Source organism: Condylura cristata, unplaced genomic scaffold (assembly GCF_000260355.1).
Source record: "Condylura cristata isolate star-nosed mole 26May11 unplaced genomic scaffold, ConCri1.0 scaffold00017, whole genome shotgun sequence".
NCBI lineage: Eukaryota > Metazoa > Chordata > Mammalia > Eulipotyphla > Talpidae > Condylura > Condylura cristata.
This window is the reverse complement of record NW_004567118.1, coordinates 5,954,009-5,962,638: the sequence shown is the minus strand read 5'-3', so window position 1 is coordinate 5,962,638 and position 8,630 is coordinate 5,954,009. Positions and strand designations below refer to the sequence as shown.

Genomic DNA, 8,630 nt, shown 5'->3' with positions numbered 1-8,630 from the left:
CCCCAGGACAGGTGCTCCCACCTCCCCCAGGACAGGTGCTCCCACCTCCCCAGGACAGGTGCTCCCACCTCCCCCAGGACAGGTGCTCCTACCTCCCCACCTTTATGCAGGACACAAGTGCTCTCCCCTTGGTAGCTTGACCTTGGAGTTGACCAAGGACTCACCCAGGCTCCTTGTGTGGATGACCGGGGGAAGGCTGAGGAGCCAGAATGGGCAGAGACGAGAAGATGGCATGAGCAGCCTGGCAGACAGGGTTAGCACCTCCCCGGGGCCACATAGCATCTCCTTGTCCCTTCTTCTTGGAAGCCCACCCGCATTAGCTCGGGGCCCATCCCCCTCGGGTCTGGGAGGGAGCGGGGGTGGGGAGGCTGTGGCCATGGCAGGGAGAAGGAGGGAGTGAGAGTGAGACCAGCTGGCACACACAGCCCTGCCTGACAGGGAGGACAGAGGGGAAGCAAAAGGCCAGGAACCAGGTGGGAGGAGCTGGGCAGGGAGGCCCCCTGGGGAGAGGTGTTCTCGTGAGTTAGTGGTGCCCAAGTGCAGCCTTAGGGGGTGTCTGTCCACAGCTAGGACTTGTCGCGTGATACCTGCACAGGGGAAGGGGGCGGTGGGCTGGCACTGCGCTTGAGACCTGCGGGTCCCGTGCCTCCGCCCGCGCTCAGGGCAGGCTCCGCGGGAGCCATGCCAGAGAGCTCTAGTTAAGCACTTAGCGCGCCACTAGGAACATGTGGGCCCCACGCGTGTCGGTGGGCTCGTCCCACGAGGCCGTGACTGCACAGCCGTGCGTGCCTCTGTCCCGGCAGCTTCTGGGTGTCACTGGCTCCTGCCGCGTGAGGACACGTGTGCAGGGGGAGTGCGTGTCTGTAGCTGGTGTCGCCAGAGCCTGGTCAGGGCGGAAGGGTGTGTGTGTGCACAACCGAGACTGTTCATCTGGGCTAAGCGTGGCAGGATGAGTCTGGAGGGTGGTGGGGAGAAGACCATGTGTGCCCACTTCAGCAGGGCCCAGGACCAGAGATGTGCAAATCCCCGAGTTCTGAGCCCGGGGTGGGGGGGGCTGTGCTTCCTGTGTCAAGCCTCCTCTGTCCCACCTGTCAGTCTGGGAGAGAATGGGGTGCCAAGGCAGGCGAGGGGCTCTCTGGTCCCACTGTGAGCTCTGTGTGTGCAGGGCACACCAGAAAGGCCAGCAGCAGGGGGCACTGTCCTCTTCCCTGCCCCTCACCCATGTCCTTCACACCACCTCCCAACCCTCCCCTCCCTCCCATCCAGTTTGCTTGTGCTAGCTGGGGGCTGGGGGCTGAGAGTTAAGCGCCTGCAGCACCTACGAGGCCCGAGAGGGGAGAGACGTGGCTGCCGACTGCCATTCCAGCTGCTCCATCCACACTGGTCTGCAGGTGCCTGGGCCGAGAGCCCTGTGGAACAGGGGCCTGACTGCAGTGTCATGGGCTCCCCGCGTCCCGCCCCTCTGCGGCCCCCTCCAGCCCCTCGTTTCAGGGAAGTTGGCTGACACACCACGGCCCCCCTCTCCCTGCCAAGAAGTCCTGCTGGCCTCTGCTCCAGGCACAGGAAGAAGGAAACGGCTCCCTCCACCGTACCTGGTCCCCTCCCCTCCTGCCCCACCCTGTGCGCAGGCCAGAAGAAGAAAATCCCGAAGAGGAGAGGGTGGCAGAAGGAGACAGGTTTTCTCACCTGCGGCCTCTAACTCAAATCCACACTCACGGCCTGGTTCAGGATCCTGCCCCCGACTCCTGAGCCCACCCTCACCCCTCCCCGCTGAAACCTGGAGCGCACCTGCCAGGGGTGACTGCGCTTGCCCCTGGGTCACTCCCACTCCCAGCCTTAGAGGAGGGGAAGGGCCCCGTGTGTGGGAGAGAACTGGACCCCTCCACCCGCCTTGGAAATGCGTCCCAGTCTGGTCTTGTCTCGCAAGTTCTCCCTAAAGTCATGGCCAGCCCCAACCGGCTAGAAGGGGGGCCTCCTTCCCACCTCAGTCAACCTTGCCCCTTCAGGTAAGCTGGGCTCACACAGACCAAGAGCCAAGTTCCAAAAAATGAAAACAAAAGTCTCTGCTCCTCCTCAGCGCTCTCTGCATGCCCCCCTTGCCCCAGCCACCACAGAAACCTGTAGGGCACCGGTGCCTTCAGCCCCAAATGAGTCAGGGCCCCTCGGAGGGGCTGAGCTGGGGCATGAAGGAATTCCCCTTCCTGCCCAGCGAGGGCTCCTTCACACTGACCTCTGAGCAGCCTCCTGGGGCCAAGGGGCAGGATGGCCTTGGCCACCAGGAGGGGACCTGCGTGGGGTGGGGAGAACCAGCTGGCCTGGAAGCATCTTTTGCCCTGACCTCTTTTAACATCAGCCTTCCTCCCTGAAGGTGTGCTGAGGAGTTGGGGGCGGTAAGCCTGCAGGCCTGCCTGGGGCAAGGGCCCCTCCACACACGTCTCCTAGGTTTGAGGGAGCATAGGAACCCCCCCCACCGCCGAGTGAGCCTAAAGCCAGCGGCAAATCTCCTAGCCCCCTCTTTCTCGTCTTGTGCTCAAGGGAGCAAGACCACGTTCCCCATGGAAGGGGAAGCCCTGCGTGAGGCAGGCGCTCCCTGGCCAATGAAACCGGCCATCGGCCATCTGAGAGCGCAGGCAGCAGGTGGTCCGCTGCCCAGGGAAACTGCTCTAGCCCTCTCCCCTGCCCCTCGCTGCATATATTCGCTCCCTCCAAAATAGCATTTCTGGGGGGGAGTGGGGGAAGTTCTCAGCTCATCGTTCGCTCCTTCCCACAGTGAGTTCACAGCTCTCTCGGCTGTCTCTCGCGACCTGGTTTCTCTGCCAGGCCCTTCTGCTCTGCCCCCGCCCTCGCCACCACTCTTCCAGGCCCCGGACCCTCTGACCAACCGAGAGCCTCCATCTCCCGCCAGCCCTGCCTGCTGTCTCCTGACTCCTTCCTACCCTGTTTGGGATGGAAGAGACCTCCATGAACACAAACCATGCACCAAGTAGTGGGGTCTGTGCTGTGTTGTCACTGGGGCGGGGGAGAAAAACGTCGGAATTAAATAGTCCTGCTCTTTTTCTCCAAGGATGTCACGTGGGACAGCCTGACACTCAGGAACCCCCTGAAGGAGAGAGAGGGGGACCAGGGGCTTCCAACATAGCTGGGGGTGGGCTCCCTCTCCTTTGCCCCGGAGCTCTGGGGCCAGGCCTGGACGCTGGACCAACTCATGCACTTCTAGGAGCCACTGTCAGCTCCCCTCCTGCAGTTTGGACCAGGCCTCTCACGGAACATTCCTGAGCAGCTCCCAGGTGGCAGTGGCTGTGGAGCTCAGACCCTGCTCAGGGTCAGGCCCAGCTTGACAGAGAAGCTGGACATAGACTGAAGAGAACAACTCCCAGCCTGGCAGCTCAGGGGTCTTCACAGCTTCAAGGGGTCCCCCGGAGGAGAGTTCCTAGAAGAGGGGGTGCAGAAGAACAGGGGCAGGGCTGGAAGTAGGAAGCCCGGGTGGGGCGCCCCAGAAGGGAGGAGCAGCAGAGGATGCAGGAACCCTGGCCAACCTGGGACTGGAAAGGGGCTGACCTCCTGACCCCCCAGCACTTTGGGCGTGTTAGAGGCAAGGAAAGAAAGCCTCAAAGTACCCCCAGGGAACCACCTCCCCTCCCCCCCCCCTTGTTATTTCTGGCTTCAAGTTCTTGGTCAAGAAGGGTGTCAGTAGTGGTAATGCAAATTAGGAGGTGTTGGAGGTGCTGGCCGACACCCATCCTGTCCCCCGCCAGCCCTCCCCTCCCGCCCACCATGCCCACACTCACAGAGCCCATGGGAGCATCTGTGAGGCACGCCTGGTGCCCTGGCCCTCGGCTGAACTGGCACGGAGGGTGGGCGAAGCTGAGGTTCCCAGGGCAAGGAGAGGGGCTCGGTCCTCCCTCCACAGCCGCTGCAGCCTGCCAGCCCTCCTGGTTCGTGCATACCCGCCTGTGACAGTAGGTGGCCCCGACCAGAACCTTCCCTCCAGGCTGCCGATGGGAGGCACAGGGCCCGAGCCTGCCCCCTGGAGATGCCAGCTCTCACCAGGCACTCAGCAGCAGGGGCACCAAGCGTGCCAAGGGCTAGAGCGGGGCGGGGAGCTAAGGTCTCACACACTCCCCGCAGGGTTTGGGGTCTGCCTGCAAGGCCTTGCTCCCCCTTCCCGGTGCGGACCCCTCCCCTTGGCGTTTCGCGCTGTGTCTCCACTCAGTTCTTCCTGCGGCAGCCGAGCAGCTGAGCTCCTGTCCTTGCTGAACTGTTCCGCTCCCCCTACCCTACAGAGATGTCAACCAGGGCAGCCCCCACCCTCTGCTCTGCATTAGTCCTAATCAGCGGGGTGAGGTGCTTCTCATTAGCACAGCTGACTCACTCCCACACCCCTCCCCTCTGTCAGGATCGCTTCTCCACAAGACACAAACACACACACACACACACACACACACACACACACGGGCCACCTGTTCTGGGACCCAGGAGAGGGACAGAGGCCTCCCATTCTGCTAGCTCTGGCTGGGGAAATCCTGGGGGAAGAAAGCCAGGCTGCAGGGTCCCCCAAACGAGGAGGCCCGAGGGGAAGCTGATGTTGAAGGAAAGATGGGAGCAGAGAGGGCTGGCGAGGCTGGGTGGGCTCAGTGGGCACCCGGGGGGAGGCCCACGGCAGCTCGGCCCCTGCACGTGCAGCCCTGCGAGCCTGCTGGCCACCGAGCCCCACCGGGGAGGCCCCAGCAGGGTCTCCCCTCCACTTTGATCCCGTGACGTCACGCCCGTTCACCTTCCAGGGGGCTAGAGCCCTTCCGAGAACCCCTCAGGAGAGATCTAGAATACTTCTCCCTCCACTCTCGGCCCTCTGGATCTGCATTAGTCCCACAGAGTAACAAGGTAGCCTCTGTCCTGATATCTGGCCCCAGTCTATGGGAGAAGAGGTTGACAGGGCACCCCAGTCTCACCTCCAGCACCTTCACCCAAATGTCCTCTGCTTTCGAGGTACTGGGGAACATCATATGAAAGGGTAAGGGCACACAGCTTCTCCCACCCCATTCCCTCTCAGCCCCCAGCAACTTTCTGCCCTAGTCTGGGCCCTTTTCCGGGTTCCCAAAAATCAGGGAGACTGCACCCGATGTCCCATGTCCCCCTCAGTGACAGGGGACTGCCCAAGTTAAGGGAGACCTGGGATCCCCCCCACTTTCAGACACGTCCAAGGACCAGAAGAGGTCACCCAGCTAAATGATCGTGCCCTGAGCTCATTTCCACTCATCTCTGCCCCTTTCTCAGCAAGAGGCCTTCTCTTTGCATGGTGTTCCTGCACTGTCCCAAGACCCACGCAAGTCACCCAGGCGCTGTCTTCTCCCATGAGAATTAACGGGGGGGGGGGAACGCCAGGGGTCCGGAGCATGCATGTGCCCACGATCCCAGAACCTCTTTTTCCATGCAGGCTTGTCCCTTAGGAGTGACTTCTCATCTTACCTGGCACTCAGATCTTGGTGGCACATGGAATGAGGTCGGATGGACTTTTAGAGGCCAGCTGTGACTGCTAACTGCCAGAGAGGCGCGGAGGAGGCTGGAAGTCTTCCCCGCTGGACCTCGCACTAAAGGGGCAGGATGTCTGCCTGGTGTCTCAGCTAAGCCTTAGGCTTCCCTGAGCTACTGCCCACATCTCGGGCTGTTACGAGAAGTCTGGTCCAGACGGGTCACACTGAAACGAAAGGCGCCCGAGGTCTGGATAAGTCACAGGTTGGGGCAGAAGTCACAGGTTCGTGACCTCGCTCTGACCTCCCTGGCTGTGGGCTGGACCCGAACCCCTCCTCTGCTCTCAGACCCATGAGGACATGGGACGAGGATGTTCTTCCTCTTTGCGGACCCAGCCTGGCTGCTGGCATGCAGAAATCACATGGTCCTCAAGTGGCTGCTACTAATGCTTGAATCCCCCAGGCTTCTCGCCTCTACCTGCCAGACCCTGGCAGGGAAAATTCAAGACACTTGCTCAGGGCTGGGGTGGCTGCTTCTGTACAGAAGTCACGCTCTGCCGCTCCGTAAGTGCTACACCAACTCCGTGTCGCCAGTTACCTACTGCCACTGCGCACCTGTGTCTCAGAATCACCCTCCAGCCGGGTGCCCCGGCCTCCCCTACTTGCTCAGTGCCTCCCCCCAAGAAGGCCCGTGCCTTCTTGACAGCTCCCAAGCCACCCCTCTCCCTCCCACCCCAGCCATGGAGGGTGCAGACTGAGCGCAGATGGAACAGGTACGTTTTATTCGGACTTTCAACTTGTCCAGAGAGCTCAGGGGCTCCCCCTCCCCTCTCGAGTTCCCCCCTTCCTCACTTCCCTTTCCAGGGGGAACAATCAAGGTACAATGCCATGTGTCTCTGGAGTCCTTGGCCCCTTCCCCGCCTGACACACCCCCTCTCTCCCCTGCACTGAGGAGGAGAGAGATGTGAGAAGCGGGGGGCCTGGAAGAGCTGGATCAGAATGGTACATGCACTGACAGTAGCATCCTCTGCCAGCCGCCTGGGGCTGAGACCCGGGAGAGGCTGGCAGTGGAGAGGGTTGGACTCATAGGGGGGCGGCAGGCTCTCGCCATAGGAAGCTCCCCACCTCAGCCCTGGGGACCCCCTGGCCTCCTGCTTACCCGTCCTTCTGAGGGTATGACTCTGAGGTAGATTTCACAAAGGGAATGTGGGTTGCTGGGGGTGAGGGGAGGGGTTAGCTCTTTTGAAGTTGATCTCCACAGCACCCTGGGCCCGTCTGTCTCAGGTTCTGGCTTGGGACGCAGAGCCGACACCCACCCAGCTAAGAGAGGCTGCAGGGCACCTGCACTATCAGGGCTTGTGTGGGGTCAGGGCACAGGGGAGCGTCTGCCGCAATGGGCTGGGCCCGTGCCAAGGGCTCCAGAAGGAGGGCCCAGGTCTGGAAGCTGGCACAGAGTCCTCTGCCTGAGGGTCAGGCGCCAGCCCTCAGGGCGGCCTCTTTAGGCTGAATCTTCCCAGCCCTCCAAGGTCTTCCCTCTCCTCTCCCGCCCACCCTACCCCCTGGGATAGGCAGAGGAGGAGAATGGGGTTGGCCTGCAGGGAACGGCAAGAAACAAGATGCCTCCTTCCCCCAACGGGGACCCAAGCCACAGTCCCGAGCTGGTCACGGATGGAAGAACAGGCATCAGCGTGCAGGGCAGGCTCTGGGACCCACAGGGAGATGCTCCCCGGACAGAGCACAGTCTGAGGAAGATGGACATCTGGGGAGAGGTGGGAGAGCTCCCCGAGTCCTCTGATACCCTCCCTCTCCCCCAGGTCCAAGCACTAGACTTGGGGCCAGCCCCACGTGGGAACAGAAAGGCAGAGGGGAGGCCCCTGCCGCTCACAGCCCAGATGCCCACCTCCCCAGCTGAAGCCAGGGAGCTGGGAGCCTCAGCTGACCTCCCGGGAAGAGCCAGGGCTGAGTGGTACCTGGGCCAGGGAAGACGGCACACACGCTGACTTGGGAGCTAGTGGAGGTATCTGGGGGTCGCGAGGGGCACGGCCCCCCACGAGATTCATGCAGCATTCAAAGTGAGTGAGTGGGGGTGATGGGAGAGGATGAAGAAACAGCCAGTGGGTGGGGGAGGCACCCTAGATCTTGCTGTTCTCCAGGTGGGAGTCAATGTGTTTGATGAGGGCATCATCTGGGTACCCCACAGGGAAACCCAGCTGGCAAAGTGGGCAGCTGCGGATGTCAGAGCCCACTGTCTCCATCAGCAGCTGTGGGGAGAGAGGGGAGTTATTCGGGGTGCCCAGCCCCACACCCCAGCCTGTCCTTCCCCAGAGCCCAGAGCAGGGGGCTGGACCCATTCTCCAGCATCTCCTCCCTCTTCCCCTCCCTGCCCACCTCCACCGCCCCCCAACCCCAAGTCAGGTGCATATGCCCAGCAATGAGGGAAGTCAAGGCCCAGACGTCCCTCCTCCCCCTCTCCCACCCCCCCAACCCCCGCCCCAGGGTGCTGAAGCCACAGTTTTCGGGTACTCAAAGCCTGGATAGTCCCAAACAATGTACAACCCCAAAATAATTTTCTCTCTGGCTTTGGACTATATTTTGGTCCTTCCAGGTGGTACAAGTGGCTCTGACATTTATGGAATTCATTATAGTATTAGTGAAGCAATCGAGCCCTGGGATAGGGCATTTCTAGGACACACAGAGAAGCTGAAGCCTGGCGAAGGGCCCTGAAGAGCAGGCCTGTCCTGCTATCAGCCCAGGAGGGGTGGCAGACGCCTGGCCCCACAGCCAACTCGACCTCACTGCCGGCAGCTACTGTGCCCACAGCCCCAGCTCGAGGCTTGCTGTCCGCCTCTTGAGAGCCCTCTAAGGTAATTTCAAAGTATCATTATCTTGCAGATGAAAGAAACTGAGGATCAGAGAGGGTAAGTGACTTGTCCCAGGTGCCTGGCACAGGGTAGAGTCCAGGATGCCAACGTGATGCCTTAACAAGGCACTGCACCCATTTTAACAATGGGGGGGGCATGGGGAGGGGAGGAGAGAGGGGCGCGCTCAGGTCCGGCCAACAAAAGACCACACAGGAAAGAGGGGTGACCCTGTGTTTCATCCCAGGGAAGCACAGCAAGGAGGCGCAAAGGAAGGACCTGCGGGGGTGCCCAGAGAGGGCCC

At 61.6% G+C, this 8,630-nt stretch overlaps 1 protein-coding gene across 1 annotated transcript in view; it reads right to left on the bottom strand.

Annotated features, from left to right (window-relative positions):
• TBKBP1 (TBK1 binding protein 1) overlaps positions 1-8,630 on the bottom strand; it is a 27,338-nt gene that overhangs the window by 5,503 nt on the left and 13,205 nt on the right. The gene's annotated exons all lie outside the window — the stretch shown is intronic.